Source organism: Colletes gigas, unplaced genomic scaffold, assembly GCF_013123115.1.
Source record: "Colletes gigas isolate AHSC1104 unplaced genomic scaffold, ASM1312311v1 Colletes_gigas_Sc00007, whole genome shotgun sequence".
NCBI lineage: Eukaryota > Metazoa > Arthropoda > Insecta > Hymenoptera > Colletidae > Colletes > Colletes gigas.
The window spans coordinates 7841665-7857422 of NW_025106636.1; the positions used below are offsets into that span (position 1 = coordinate 7841665).

The 15758-nt window shown below is 41.7% G+C and overlaps 1 protein-coding gene across 2 annotated transcripts in view; it reads left to right on the top strand.

The window, feature by feature from the left end:
- Positions 1 to 2259: 2259 nt before the first annotated feature.
- The window catches only part of LOC122396318 (GAS2-like protein pickled eggs), a 73566-nt gene continuing 60067 nt past the window's right edge, over positions 2260 to 15758 (top strand). For both annotated transcript variants that reach the window (XM_043394607.1, XM_043394608.1), the window contains exon 1: positions 2260 to 2656. The gene's annotated coding sequence lies outside the window, so the exon portion shown is untranslated. The remainder of the gene's footprint in view (positions 2657 to 15758) is intronic.

Here is a 15758-nt window from a genome sequence, read left to right on the forward strand (position 1 = left end):
TGGGATTGATGAAGACACCAAGAAGAAAATATTTCATCATATTTCTTCATGTTTCTACAGATTGCGTTAGAACATAAGTACAAATGTATATAGATTATAAGATAAAAAAGCGTTCTCCTGTCGTTTGTTAAGTATTACCGAAACGGTGCGTAAATTTAAGTGGGAATTAATATTAAGATAGATATTAGTATTCTAATATGCAAGGTCCATACGTGCAGTTGCACATTTATGGTTGGATCTTCAGGATCCTTTCTTCGTTTTGTACGAGTGTCTTGTTAGACACTGTCATAATGCAAGTATTTATTTCAGAAGGAACAATTAGGATTGAAGTACACATTGATACTTTAGTAATCAGGATTCGTACGTGCAGTCGCACATTCCAATTTCGTTTCTAGAAAACATGTGCTGGTTTATCTCACACGTATCAACATTTTGTTAGGTTTTTGATCTCTTCATCGATCAGAGTTCGTACGTGCAGTTGCACATTCCAATTTCGTTTCTCGAAAACATGTGCTGGTTTATCTCACATGTATCAACATTTTGTTAGGCACATTTCAATTTCGTTTCTAGAAAACATGTGTATCATCTCACATGTATTGACGTTTCGTTAGGCCTTTCATCTCTTGATTGGACAGTTCTTTTAAGAACTTGTTCCTTTCTAGCTCATTTCTAACTTTTCGATAGTTTCTCTCTTGGATAGGTATTCGAATTCCTCGCCAAAGGAAGGGTGGTTGGGGCGAGGCTAGGGTGGGTCTCCATTCGCAGCAACCTCCTCGTGGTGAGACCCGGGTCATATTATTTAATATGTAATTAATATAATTATTAATTACATAGCAAATAATATGAGCTAATGGCTGCGTTCTTCTTATAGTTCCACATACCTTCTTCGTCCTGGTGTGCGGTCTAATAACACTGATTTCGAGTCGCAAATACGTTTTTGCCGAGTTAGTTTTTAAATAAATAATACATTACAATTTAAAATAAAAAATAGAGGATTTGCGGTGTATTTATCAATGAGATCCTTACGTATCTTAATAATTTTGAAATCTTTAAATAATTTCAATCGATTGGTTATTCCAATAAAATTAATCGATTGATGCTCAATTCTGGACCGTACAGCTTTCATTCCGTTAAAAAATAATAAAATTTATGTAATTTTATTTTCTGTCTCACTTCCTCTTGTGTTAATTTCTGAATCTGTTGATAACGTTGCGAGTGACACGAAAATGGTAATGGGGTCCCGGGATCCCAGAAACTCGGGCCGAAAAATTGCATTAGGTAAAAAAGGTCTATTCATATACCTCGTCTGTGGTGAAAGGTCTACTCGTATACCTCGTCTGTGCCTGAATCACAGAATGTTTTTATTTTTATGTACAACAGGAAACTTCCTTATTAATCGAGTGCAACTTCTATGGCGACATCTAGAGTAAAATACACACAATAAACTTTTTATGCAAGTTTTTTGTTGACAAAGTTCATTTTAATTGTATATAGATTTGTTCGTAATAATAGTTATTATTATAATAATTATCAGTTGATTCAGTATGTAGTTAAACTTTAAACTTTATTTATAATTCATAAACAAAGGTTTATTGACACCTTTTAATTTAAACTAATTACAGATATTTATCTTTCAGATACCAGTTAATCCGATTTCTACTGATTACTTGAACCGTCGTAAGAGATATATAATTAAAACAATTCGTAACAGTATTATCTTAGGCTTTGAATTAGTAATTTAAAGTCCATCTTAATACATTGTTAACATAACTGATATCTTCATAATACCTTCTCAGAATCGTGTACTGTAGCCACAATAACAATTCAATATATTAACTCTATTATCAGTATTATTAAAATATAATGCCTCTAACATGTATCCTCAAACATTCTGAACTTACACCGTAATATAACAATTGAATAGAATCTTGCTGATTAGTTTTAATACTATAATATTTAGTTTGTCAAGGCATAAACTTATCGTTGGGGGTAAAGGCAAACTTTTGCGGACTAAGATCTTGTAAAAGAATTATTGTACAACATTTACCCTACCATCGAATATTGGGAATAGCGTTTGCCGTTCGCAGCCCTCTGGTGATAATTCCAGGCGATTTCTCTTCAGACGGTGGCGACGCTCGGCGGCGCGTAGCGGCAGGAACGTTCCCTTCCCAGTCGCTAGCGAATCAACGACTACATTCACGCTGCGGTGGAGCATTTATACGGGTGGACTGCAACTAGGCGCTTTAGTCTCTGGTTGGGACGCGACGCGTGAGTATGGGGTACGAGTGTAGCCCGCCTGGCGTGAACAGCATCGAGAATTGAAAACAACCGACGAAACGTGAACTGAAATTGCATGACACGATCGCCACGTGTGGAAGGGTCGCGATCCTGTCTCACCGTAAGCATCGAGCCTTTACCGCGATACCCCGGACGGACTTACACAACCGATCAGTCGCAAATGCACAGGTTAATCGATCGTGTGTAATAAACGAATAGTCGTACCGACGTCGCCCGATGTTTAAGTAGCGGTGTCTCGCGCGCGCGAGAGATCGAGACGATTTCGAAGTTAAATCGTTCGTCGATGCGAGACTACTCGCGTGTGCCTGACAGGGATACGTGAAGAAGGTTTCTCTCGTGGACAACGGGCTGGAAAAAGGTGAGTGAAAAGTATCGATTCATCGTGACGAAATTTACGTCTATCGTTCTGTCCCGCGTTTTCCGTCGGCGTGTCGGGAAGCACGATTCGCGCGACCGTAGTCGATAATCGGTCGACGATTTTTTTTAAAATTATTGCATACCAGTTGTTTTTAAACGATCGTCTCTTTCGATACTCGCGGACACGGGGAACTTTATTTCTCTCCATAATCGCCACGTTTCGGGACAGAGTCGGGAGATGTTAGCTTATCGCCGGACAAACGATGGGGCAAAATTTCGTTTCAATATTAAACGATTTGTTCGCGATGTTCGTTGGATTTCAGTTGTTCGTGCGACGAAATTGCGTTGGTGATTATGAACGTGAAGTACCTTTATGTTTTGTTGATTTGTATTTTAATATTTTGCCTAAATAATCGAACTTTCGTATTCGAGACCCCCGTTTGCCGAGTCGATGTATTTCAAAAACGGGAAAAGTTTTCAACAATGCGTATACCGTGGAAAGGTGCGTCGCATGATGCGGACACACGCCTATAACTTTGTTAATTGTGCGAATCCAGCAGTATCCATCGATAGAAATATTTTCGAGGCCACATACTTTCAGGAAACGAAATAAAAATAAATAATTTTTTAAGATTCTCATCTAGAGTAAAACAAATCGTTTGCCCGTAACATGAAAATATTTTTTATTATAATCAAACGTATGACTTCATTCTGTAATCGAACTTTGTATTCAATTGATACATAACTTATACAATCATCGTACAACAATTTACTCACGACGTTCATTGATACAATTAGATTTTTATATTTGTCCATTGTGAAACGTTCCCATTCTACGATAGAAATTATTTATTTTCGTTTCGTGAGTAATTTATCTTTAACTCGTTATTCGAAATTCTTATCTGGATAAGAGTTGTGTCATTCAATGTCTCCGAAATGGCATTTGGAGTTCTCAGAACATCATCTAACTTTTCGTGTAACGGATTAGCACGAAGATTCGATCTATAATTTTTGAATGTGTTATAGAGATTATCGTGGCAAAGATAGATCGTAGGTTTTATTGAGACATTGACAATTAGCTCGGTCGATTCGATGTTGTCTGGTTAAACGAGAAAAAGATGCGAGATAAGTTTGTCGGCGCGATGACGGCTCCGCTTTAAATAGGCCCGTAAATAATCGTTAAAAACGGAAACAGTGGCCCAAAGATGCCGTTGTCAAAGTATCGGTTTAGCGCGGTAAATATTTGTCGAGTAAATATTCCTCTTTCACGAATTGCTGGTCACGGAACCGATCGAAGTTTGCGTTTTGACTTAACGACACGTAATGCATTGTTTATATTCTTCGGTTTTAAATCGAAGGCAAACAATTTTAAGTGCACTGGATTTTAATGATTTTTATATGGAATCGAAGCTTTATTAATTTGACCGGAATAGACGTATAATATCAGATCTTTAAACACGTTTGGTCTGTAAATATTATTGTTATTTGTTTTCTCGGGTTCGTGACCGTTTCAAAAAGTTTGTGTATTATTTTTGCACCGCTATAAAATGATTTATTTAATTTTTTAAGCACTTTTATCTTCATTTTTACTGTCAATCGTTGACACTATTGACGTTGGTACACTTTTCAATTAGCGGTGACTATAATTCTATTGTTCTCCCTTATCATTCGTTATCTTTACATTTTTGACCACATACTTAAAGATATTATCTCCTGCGCAGAAGTCATTTCTAGAATCTGTGGTGCTAGAAAATGACGAACCTAGGCAAACCATACGCGACATCACAATTTTTGTTGAAGAGGACTCGAATCAAGGTTCGGCCGTTTAAATTCAATATTTATATTTAAATTGTGCTCGCAGCGGGCCTCGTTATTTTTATATTTCGTAGTTTGTCAAAGCGTTTTTATCGTTTAAAAAATTCCCCGCCCGTAGAACGAAATATTTTTGTCGATACCGTTATTGAAGTCTATTTTTAAATCGCGCCACCTTAAAAGTCTCAATAAGTTTTCTCAAAGACCGACGCTGACTCACCTGTTCTCTGCGCGTTTAAAACGCGCTTAAAAGGCAAATGAGGTGATTAATGTATCGTCGTGTAGCAGTTAGGAACAAATAAATCGTTCTGTACAATGATAGGTTCTTCTATTGCGACGCTGCGTCACGATGCAGCGACAGATAGTCTCGGTTGGATAAAAAAACGCCGCTCGTACCGAATGACTAGACTTTGACTTCGAATTGATAGTTTTCGCGATAATGTTTTGAAAAAGGTGGCTCGTTACCGTTGGAATGTACCGTGAATAATTTATTGGATATTGTATCGCGAATAATTTATCTACGTTGCGTTTTCGCGATTGCACGCTCGAGAATTGTTACATAAATTGTTTTTTTTTCCATCGCATACGTAATGTTAAACGTTTCGATCTTCCATTTAAGTCCTCTCCAACAACAACAATTTTAATCATTGTATACTCGTGTTATAAACAGATCTGCGTACGATTGAAAAGAAAACACAATCCCTAAGATTGTTGCAAGAAGCGAGGGAATGTTGTAGTTCGAGTCTGGACCACAGGTAGCGTTGCTTGTTGTCTTCAAATTTTAAATATGGCCGCGTGCACTACCCGATAGTTCAAAAAGCATTTTCAAACACTGCATACTCACATTGCAAACAGATATGCGTACGATCGAAAAGAAAACGATCCCTGAGATTGTTGCAAGAAGCGAGGGAATGCTGTAGTTCGGGTCTGGACCACAGGGAGCGCCGCGAGTCGTCTTAAATTTTGAACACGGCAGCACGGACTCCCTGGCAGTGTTCTCGGTATCTTATTACGCGAGTATGTCTACACCGTATTATTTAAATCGTACAAGCACGAATTATCCGGGGAGTAATACAGATAAAACCAAGCCGGACGTTATCAGGCACGATTAGGCGCGCGGATAATTCGCAGATATACGTGTCGCGATTGCGCCCGGTCAGGTTCCGCGTCGATCGTTCGGCGGATAGCGCGGCCGATGATTGAATTGCCAATGCAAAGTTACTCGAAGCCGACGCGAAGCGCGAAGACGATCAAGATTAGCGGACAAAGACAAAGAGAGGCGGCTCTCGGAAACCGGCGATCGCGACGAGATTTTCAGCCTGGTGCGCGCCAGGCGTACCAGCCGAGTGGAAACGCGAAACGAGTGTACCGAGATACTTAGCGGATAGTTCGATGTACTTAGATACACTTAGCGGAGATGCACTTTGCCGATAATCGACGAACGTGCAGGCGGCGCGCTTTCGAAAGCTCCGTGAAACTCGCCTACGATCCGGGATGACGGATCCCGATAGCGCGGCTATTTGTCCAGATTTTTTAAACCACGGAATTGGAAATGCTTCGAATCCCACAGGCACGTGACTTTGGGTCGCGTGACGCAAAAAGTGAACTTACGTGCCCCGTTCGAGATCTCCCAACAGCAAAGTTAGCCATTAAAAAAGAGAGAGTTCTAACCCCCCTCCTGCTGAAGTCCAGCATCCCCAAATCGAATCTTTCCATCAGGATCGTTGATAGAAATCGATTTTGTTTTATTGCCCGTTACAGTTGTTGCGTTCCATTGTCGGTATGACAATTTTCACTTCAAAGCGATCTACTGATTCTATTAACATTGTGACCTGTATCAGCCTGAGCTCGACTATAAAATCGCTATCTATCCCTTGGTTAAGTAAATTGACTTCGATTCTTTGAATACAAGAATTCCCTTAGCACGCGTGGCGTGCGAGAATCTGGACCTCGTGCTTGTCAAGTGTATCTTTTCAACGCCCATGGGCGTCTACCGCACAGTGTGTACCGAACATTTATAAATTCCCTACAGCATCTAAAAGGGTTGAAATAGGAATAAAACTCTGAGTAAGCTCCGAGTTAGCTATGCAAATGAAAGATTTAACCTATTTTTGCATGCAATCTGATAACAACGTGATTTCGTATTTAACGAATTTAATACCCGGTGAAGAATAACATAATCGTTGAGAATGTTCATGTTGGATTACCGAGCACAATAGAGAAAGCGGAAGAGATTAATGGAAACGGAGAGTGAAAATTATAATAAATCGCGATAATAAGAAGAAAGGAGGCGCCAGATGGGTAGATAGTCACGGAGATGGATAGAGAGAGAGAGGGAAAGAAGGGGACATTTGCATATTATGTCTTGATACGCAGGTTCCGGGAATGCAAATGAGGCGGTTAAGAAAACTAGTAGGCAAGTAACTGCGCTTAAACAATACTGGCGAAACTATTTGTGCGGGGTAAGGAAAGTCACGTACGAAAATAGCTTTGTATCGAATTTAGAAACTGAACAAAATCGAGTATCGCAATCACGAAGAAAACATTGTAAAACCGTGGACGCAGGGCGAGGGCATACTTATCGTTCGTGATATTGATTAAAACATTTATTGCGAAATGTTCGGGTAAACAGTAATCGGAAGTGGTGTTTCGTAATTTTAATTATTTACGTTTTGATAAAACGAAACATCCGATTGCAATATAACATTTAGTTTTTGATCGAGTCGATACTGAGAGAACTAATCTTGATTAACAGATTGTGCGGTTCGATAACAAAAATAAAAAACAGGGATTGGTATAGAGCGATTCTTCAACTCGTAGACTCGAAAGGAATGCTCTTGCCTGAACATTATGGACAGGATGACTCTCCTTCTGGTACACTCAAAAGGACTGCCGCCGTCCAAACATTGTTATGATGATTTCGTGTATGTATAGTTCGATTCTCTCGTTAGTAGACTGAAAAGGAATGCCGTCGTTTGAATGACGGTCTTGCAGCGACCTTCGGCGACCAGTAGATTTGGTTGCGACTGTAGCGCGCGCGCTCCGGTTAAAAGTGAATGGAGAACCCGCTCATTCACAAGATTTTCTTCTCCTGGAGCGGCACGGTCAGTTTCGCTGGCGCGCGCGTACCGTCGCGGCGCTGCGTCCCCGTTGATACACGCTCACCTGGACGTTCGTGCGGACGCACGCGCGGCTGCATAACTGCGACAAATCGGCACGAGACCGCTCCGCCGCACTCACGCGTGCACCGCACACGCGAGCACACTTCTCGCGCCCGTCCACTTTGGAAATTCCACGGGCGCTCGAGTTGTCTGGCCCGCTGCTCGCCGCGCGAAAGATTATTTTCGGCGCGGCGCCCGTCCCGTCGCTCCTGTTATTTGTCATCCGTGGAATTCTTTTTCCCTTCTTTTATTTTCGACTACCAAGCGCCTTCGAGATTGAGATTTTTACTTGGACACTGGCGCGCGTTAAAGCGTCCTCGAGCCCTCGTGCCTTGGAAATTCTTGATATTCTCTGACGATTCACTTTTGGCAAAAGGGACGAAGTCATTGCACTTATCCGGGAAACGAAAGAGTTTCGAGATTTCTGTATCGGTTCTTTGATCACGAAATTTACGTGTTCGCTGCAATTTGTATCGACGACGGATACCACTGGATTCTAATTCCAATATCCTGACCTCGGGATTTTTCTTCCACGACGACACGATTTAAATTTGCAATTTAAACCTCCGGTTAATGCTTGGATTTATGATCACGGTATACGCGCAAAGAAAAGTGTGCATTACAGCTTTGAATGATCGTATTACGAAAACGATCGCAACCGGATTGTTAATATATATTTTCCACGCAATCACTTTTACTTCATTCGGTCCTTAGTGTTTATTGCCAGGCATCGTGAATAATTTATGGGTGAAACGTTTCTGGTGGCCCAATTGTCGAAAAAAATCATATTTATGCATACTAATGCTACTTACATTCGCAATAACGTCTAAATTCGTATTTGTTTACGACTAGCGTTCGATCAATCATCCAGTTTTCTGTGCTTATCGTGTATTTGAATATTTTAACATTTTGCCAAGATTTTTCACAGCTATTTAGAGCTGTCGAACTCCTTTCTATTTCTCTTAAAATCTAACATTTATCAGTTTCATGTTAGCTGGTATAGAATTCGAAATCCGCGTGTTTATGATTTCGCTATATCTCGTTCTATTTTCGTCCAATCCAGATGAAACCCTGTTTGGTTGTTGACTTGACTTATTTGACAATGTTTCTAATCTTCGTATCGCTTTTAAAAGAGTACTCACTGTATAGGGAAAGGTTCAAAGAGTTCATTTTCAATTTTTATAACAGCAATGTCTAACCGTTGATCAAAATAACAAACGATTCGAGCAGTACAGAAATCTACACGACGTTGAAATCGGACACTCAATCGAATTAGGGCCCATTTTCAGACGTGTTCGTGGGTTTTGTGCCTCTAACAAAGCCGTTAAGATCGAAATTACGATTCGTAATATCCAGCCGGCTGCTTGTCGTATTCTGCCCCGGTTGTCTGAAATTTACGCGGTTCTTTCGATGAAAATAGACTCGCGCGAGTTAGCCGACCCGATCGATAAGGATCTGCCTGCCGGTCGTTAAGAATAAGGACAGCTTTGCATAATCCGATTCACGGGTAGAACCGTCGTGCCGTGATTGTGCCTGGAATTCGCGTTTCGCTATTTGGAGCACCTACACGCACGCGCGGACGCGAAAGTGCAATTGCACGCAGGTGCTTCGAAATTTAATGACACTCGGAAGCTATACGATGATTGCGTAAAATCCATTTAGGTACAGTCCGTTCCCCGAGTACAGACGAGTTCGATGACTGAAAAGCTCGACAAGAGCATCCGAGGTAGTCGTTTGTTTTATAACAATAAATAGTTACTATAATTACTATGCATTAAAATATTAAATTTAGGTATTGTATGTGTAGTGTGTGCAAAAGTAAGTCGTATAGGTGGAATACAATTTGTTTGCACGGGGCTTCGTTTTCGAGAGAATCTGTTTCGAAGACGCTTGGGGTAAAGCGAGCTCTTAACGTGTAGGTCTCGGTTTCATCGATCTCTCAGCTCTTTCTTCGAGTATTTACACGTATACGTTAGATCATACTGAATTAATTACAGAAAAATAAGACTTCTGCTCATAAATGCTTCCAGATATTCCGTACAACGAGCTCTTAACGTGTAGGGGTTAGTTACATTCGTCTTTCTCTTTGTTCGAAAGTTCTCCAGTCATCGAACTTCTCTGGCGATCGGTTTCCCGGTGCGGTCGTTATCTCTGATAGGAAAGAAACTCGCAAATGAAGTCCCGGTACACGAAAGAAGGCGGATAAGGTGGCAGTTAGCGGAGGCCAATCAATTTTCATCGGAACATGGTCGCGAGCACGGTGCTGCGGTACGATGATAAACGAGGGCAGAAATGCTGCGGACGTTATCAACCGATTGCTGATACCCGGCGTCGATAGCACGGTTTTCTCGGCGCGTTTCGTCGCTCGCGGCATTATAATGCAGGCATTTTCGAGCGCACCCATGGGCCGGTGGCGGCACATTTGCATTCGCGGTGCATGCCGGTGTCGTACGTCGGAACAGGTTCATTTTCTCCGTTCGTCTGTCGGGGAATGAATGAAATCGTTAAGCGTTGCAACACCGAGGGGTGGAAACTTTATTGGGCCCTGTATCCGTGCTCGGGCGTAATTATATGCATATCCCCCCCGCCTCCCCTCCGTACTTCGAGCGCTCTGGCTCTCCCCGGTTTAGCATAGGTAGGAGGCGAGTTTTACAGATAAGCCGCGCCAAGTATCGAATTTCTTGGGAAATAGCGAGCACTCGGTTCTCCGGCATAAATACACCGTATTATGGCGATTTGAGGGCCTGCAGGGGGGGAGGGGCGGATTTTAATGTCGTGCATCGCCGAGCGGGCGAGAGATGATAAGTCGCGGATCGGCGAAGCTGCACTTTGAAACGAACACGCGAAGTGGACGCAGGGAGAGAAAAACATTCGCGTACGCTTGTTTGATCGTCTGCCTACTTAAACGCTCGCCCACCGGGTGTCCTCGCAGTAACGGCAAACAAACTATACGTGCAGAGTGAGCCAATAAGTATATTTATCGAACGGATGGGCATTAACAACGCATTAAAACGAAAATTAATATTGATCTATAAAAGGGTGAATGAGATCTGTGAAAAAAATGAAGTCTGAAAAAGGTGGGAAAACTTACCACGTTTTTACTATATATTTTGGCTTTTTGGTAAAATGTACCCAGATGTTGGAATCTCTTTCACCGGATTCTATCACGTTACGCGCGCATCCCTCCAACTTTCTCTGTCTTTCTCACTCTCTGTTTCTATTCCCATCTAGCACTCTTGTACACGCGCTTCAGCTGCTCTTTCGCTCTCTTTGCGTGTACATCGCAATATACCGTTACAACGAGCGAAGCGCGCCTTTAAAGTACGCTCACGTAGGTAAACTTACGTACTGGCTTTCATAAGAAGTACCCACAGGCGACTCACCTTTTGATATTCCGTCCCTTTCGCGGTGTTCAATAGAATAATAAAAACCCTCCGGGCCTGACCGAACCCCTTCTTCTCGCCATTGGTAGGGACGACCTCCGATGACCACGAGGAATTACGCAACGCGAAAAAACATTTCAACGAGAAAATTGTACCGTTCAAGCAAAATTAGTGTAACAGAGATTGGGGTTAGGTTTAATAACCACTTCAGCTAGATCTCGCCTCCTACTTTACTATTTGTCATCGATATCGCGTATTTGCGCTTCCACGCCTTGTGTAATTCTTGGCGGAGTCGACAATAAACAACGAAAATTTTGTATCGAGTTTCTTCGAATACTAGAAAATAAATAACAGAGAAAGGGAAATCCCCAGCACGCTTCGACTCGTTTAGTACCAACCTAAAAGCTACTAATAACCTAGAATAAAATTTAGTTTTTAGTCGTTGTGACTTTACAGAAACACAGTTTGGGAATGCTGCTACAGATCAAACATAGTTTTATCGTTCGAACTAAATCAGTGACACGCGAATCGAGGTTAGGTTTAATAAACACTTCAACCGTTCTTCACTTTTTACTTGTTTATTCGTTATAGATATCGCGTGTTTACACTTCCACGTCTCGTACCGAATTAGTTTTCCTTAGTATGAACAGTTTTATTGTTTTGCGAGACTAAAACACTTAAATATTAATTACGAAATTGCCTTTAAATATGATGGGGCATCTAAAACAGACCTGAATGATTTTTCTACCTTTGACGATTGAAAAAAATGCATTTAATCGACCTTACTTTATAGTGTATTACAAAATCGGAATGTATTAGTCACCGGGGGGTTCCCTCGTTAGTTTGTACCCCAACATTGCCAATAATCCCCATAAACTGAAGTGTTTCTACTCGTGGCACCGACATATTAAAGAGAAACAAGAGTCTGGACGCGAACGTAGTCCCTAATATCAGTTTACAGATTTAATAACAACATAAATTGCGATAGTTGTTAGTGGACCGATAACACGGGGCATGTAAATACGACGAGCGAATCCGGTGGACGTATAACGCCATGTTTCATGCCCTGGCAACGAGGCGCGGCGTGCAATTAATGGTCATTTGCTCTTTTACAGCCCATTAAATGTCAGCTGGCTTTTTTCACTCGTCACGGATCTCTCAACGAGCGTATCGTATTTCGTGTAATTAGTTCCGACTCGGTGTTACCGTAATTTCTAATTCGCAACATTGTAACAACTAATAACAGATTGACCGACGATGAATCGCACACGAAACGGACGAGTTTCCATTAACGGTGCCTCGAAACGGTTCAATTCCTCGTAATAACACTCTTCGATATAATTTGATTACCAAGCAAGATTTCTAGTGGAACGTCTGCTATCGGGACCTTCATTATCCGAACGGTTTCTTGCGTGTACGCAAACAGAGCGAGATCTTTACGAAGTACAGTAGTGTCTCGATATATGACAACCGAATTGTTTCGCTTACATGTCCACGATCTCTCCCCACCAATTCCTGACGAAACTCTTTTATTATCAAATTTTTATCAACTGATTTGATTTCGTTAAAGGAGATACGTGATTGTTTTGAATTTGAATACACGTAAACCAGGTGTATTACCCCGGTATGTTCGTGCGTTTACGCATTGAAGGAGGGCACGCCAGGGAAGGAAGGTGAGAAAGGAGCGGCGGAAGGATAAACGAAAAGGAAAAAGTGGAAATTGAGTTATCCGTCGGTGCGGAATTCCCCGCGGCTTTTCCATTACGCGCATACATAATTCAATCGTGAGAATTGAAAATTAGAAGCGGCCACCTCGCGAGGAGCGGATTACGCCGCAGCTTGATACGTTTCCACGCGTCCCACGTCGTGTGTATACGTCGGTGCGTGCGTATTGCCTTCCGCAACTCGGCTCGACTTTATCTCGGTCGCAGTCCTTTTACACCGAACGGCCAGAAGTAATAGAAAAAAAAAGACACTAGCGTAATAAAGGCGCGGTATGGACACTCGCGAGCGCGTGAGAAGTAAGGTTACGTCGACGCCCGCGAGCGGTTTCGTTTTTGGCGCGCTTTTGTGCCGAGTAGGGCGGCCATTGTTCCTCCCTTGAGGTTTCAGGCTCGCGGAGCAGGTAATGAGGGTAATTGGGAATGAACGAATGAATGAGCCACGCCGGTATGAATAGACAATACCCAATTGTGGGAGAATAATTAACATTTTGATCATTATCGGGAAATATCGAATCAACGCAGAGTTTTATTTTCTGCTTTGACAATTCTGGTCTACGTTTTTGGTCGAGAATGAAAGTGTTTGTTCGTTTAACTTCTTCGTTGAGTCTGAACTCGTAGGTGCATGACTATAGAGAGGAATAAAAAACAATTATAAGAGTGCTGCTGGATGGGTGTTATTAAGATCCGACCTCAATCGTGGTGCATGTTTCTGAACGTTTTATTAGTTCAGTTTCTCGTATCTTCGTAATTTAAATTTATTTATGCATCCAGTAGAGGATTCCCTCGAAATTGAGTCCGATACAGTTAAAGAGTTCCGACTAATTACGGATAATTAACATCACAAAGTTCGAAAGTCTCGAGAATTTTTAGTGCGTTTGGAAATAAAAAGTGAAAATTTACTTTCTATTCGCTCTTTCGTAAACTATCAGCTCTATCACTCTGCAAAATTTCATAAAAAAATCAGCATTTCACTTGGGGGCCTCCACTTACAAAACGACTAGTTTGTTGAAACAAAAGACCTAAGCTTGTCTGACTAGGGCACACGAAGTATTAGACTAGATTATTAGACTGAGGAAACTAGGCTGTTACAGTGCATTAACTACAGGGCGATTAGTGTAACCGTGTATATATTTAACTAATTTTAACTTTACTCCGGGGCCTGTAGCCTCTCTCTATTCCGCCTTGGCGTTTTCTAAACCCTAAATTTATCCTTGTACTTAGCTATCCAAGCAACTTCAAAGCTTCGCGGGCCAGCAACGACGGAAAAAATGCGCGTTTACACGAAATTTCGCGTCGTAAATTCGAGTCTCTTTAAATTAACTCGATCCCATTACCGCTTGGCCGCGACGCGCGTGGCTAAAGGCGCTGATTTAGTGACTCCCTCGTTTGGTTTCGTGGCTCGCGATAACGGCTGTATCGACTGCGAGCTAACAGTAAATTAGAGGCTAACCTACCGTGCCTGAAGCTCTCCCGTCCAACGGCACCGTCGTTTTCCGTCACGAGAAAGCGAGAAAACGCGTCGCGTGCTGTTCCTTGGTAAATTATGAACTGCTAGATTACGGATGGATGATTGATTAACGTGAAACGGGAGAACCGAGATCGGAGACTCGATTTACAGTAAAAAATAACAGAACTAACTGTTGGTTCGTGCCAGTTGTTTCCCAGTTAATTCACAAACTGTTTTCCAAACTTCCACTTTCTCTGTAACGTCAATTATTAGGATTCGTGATTACCTAGGAATATCTGTTAGTCTGTACACTGTAGTCAGGCTGTCCAAGTCGGTTAATCCCTCTTGTCAAACTCAGAAACATGTACAAACATAGTACAACCACTCCATACTTAGCTCATCAATACATCCATCCATAGCGAGGTTCCTAAAACACTGTTCGAACTCAATAGTTAGCCGAAGCTAGGCTGTCCAAGTCAGTTAAACCCATCAAACTTACAGCCTAAAAACACTTCGTTTATCAAACATTCTCCGAGTCAATATTTCCAAGTTAGTTAGTCCATATTGTCGGACCTAGAATCGCTGTAGGAATCGATTATAACAAACGTACGCCTCTAATATGCAGTCCCATTCAGGTTACGTATTGAACGGCACTGCAACGTCGTAGAATGGCGCACAAATTGACCACGGTGATTTAAATAAATAATTGTCGATCCAATTCGCGGACTCGCGCACCTGGACGTTCAGCAGCGCTTTGAGACACGGACAATTGCGTTCTTATTTTTTGAAACAAGCCCGATAAGGCTACCCGAGCCAAAAATGTTGGCGATTTACGTAGCGAGTCGCCGAATAAAGCTCGACGCAAATATGCTGCAAATGCGAACTATCGGCATCTTAATGGGGCGAGATTGGCGACACCGTGCCCGATACTTGCTCGTTAAAATGCCGACAGTTCGCGTTAGCCGGGTGCGTCTCAAAAATGCCGGCGCGTAATTCATCGGGCAAGTTTAATCGCATCGAATGGCCGCCTTAAACGTGCTCGTTCGCAACGCGCGGATAGATTCTCTTTCTATTATGCGCGGAGGGAATTCCTGTGAATTTAAATAGCCGCGGTTGAAAAATATTTTAAAAACTTCCAGTGTCTCGTTAATAACCGAAAGTTTAAAAGAATTGCATCGGCAATACTTGTTTAATTAATTTAAAGATTTTATATATTGTTAACCTGAAAACACAGGGAACCGATTCTTTATGGCAAAATGATTCGACAATGTGAGACGAAGAGTTTTCGTACGAGCCTTAGTTATCGAGAAAAACGACTTTTAAAATCAGTTGTATATGTGCGCGCACAGTAATGGCGTCGCTACTGCGCGCGCAGACGTATCTGATTTTCAGTGTTAATTTTCTTGAAAAGCAAGCTTCGTACGAAAAAAATGTATTGCAGATTTCTTGTTCACTTTTTGATAAAGAATCGACTTGTCGACCAAGACACTCTTAGTTTTTGCTAAACGATGTTAGTCGTTCGTGTTTGGTATCTGGTAAGAGAAACGTTGTCGCTAGAATCTTTTATCCGAATCAA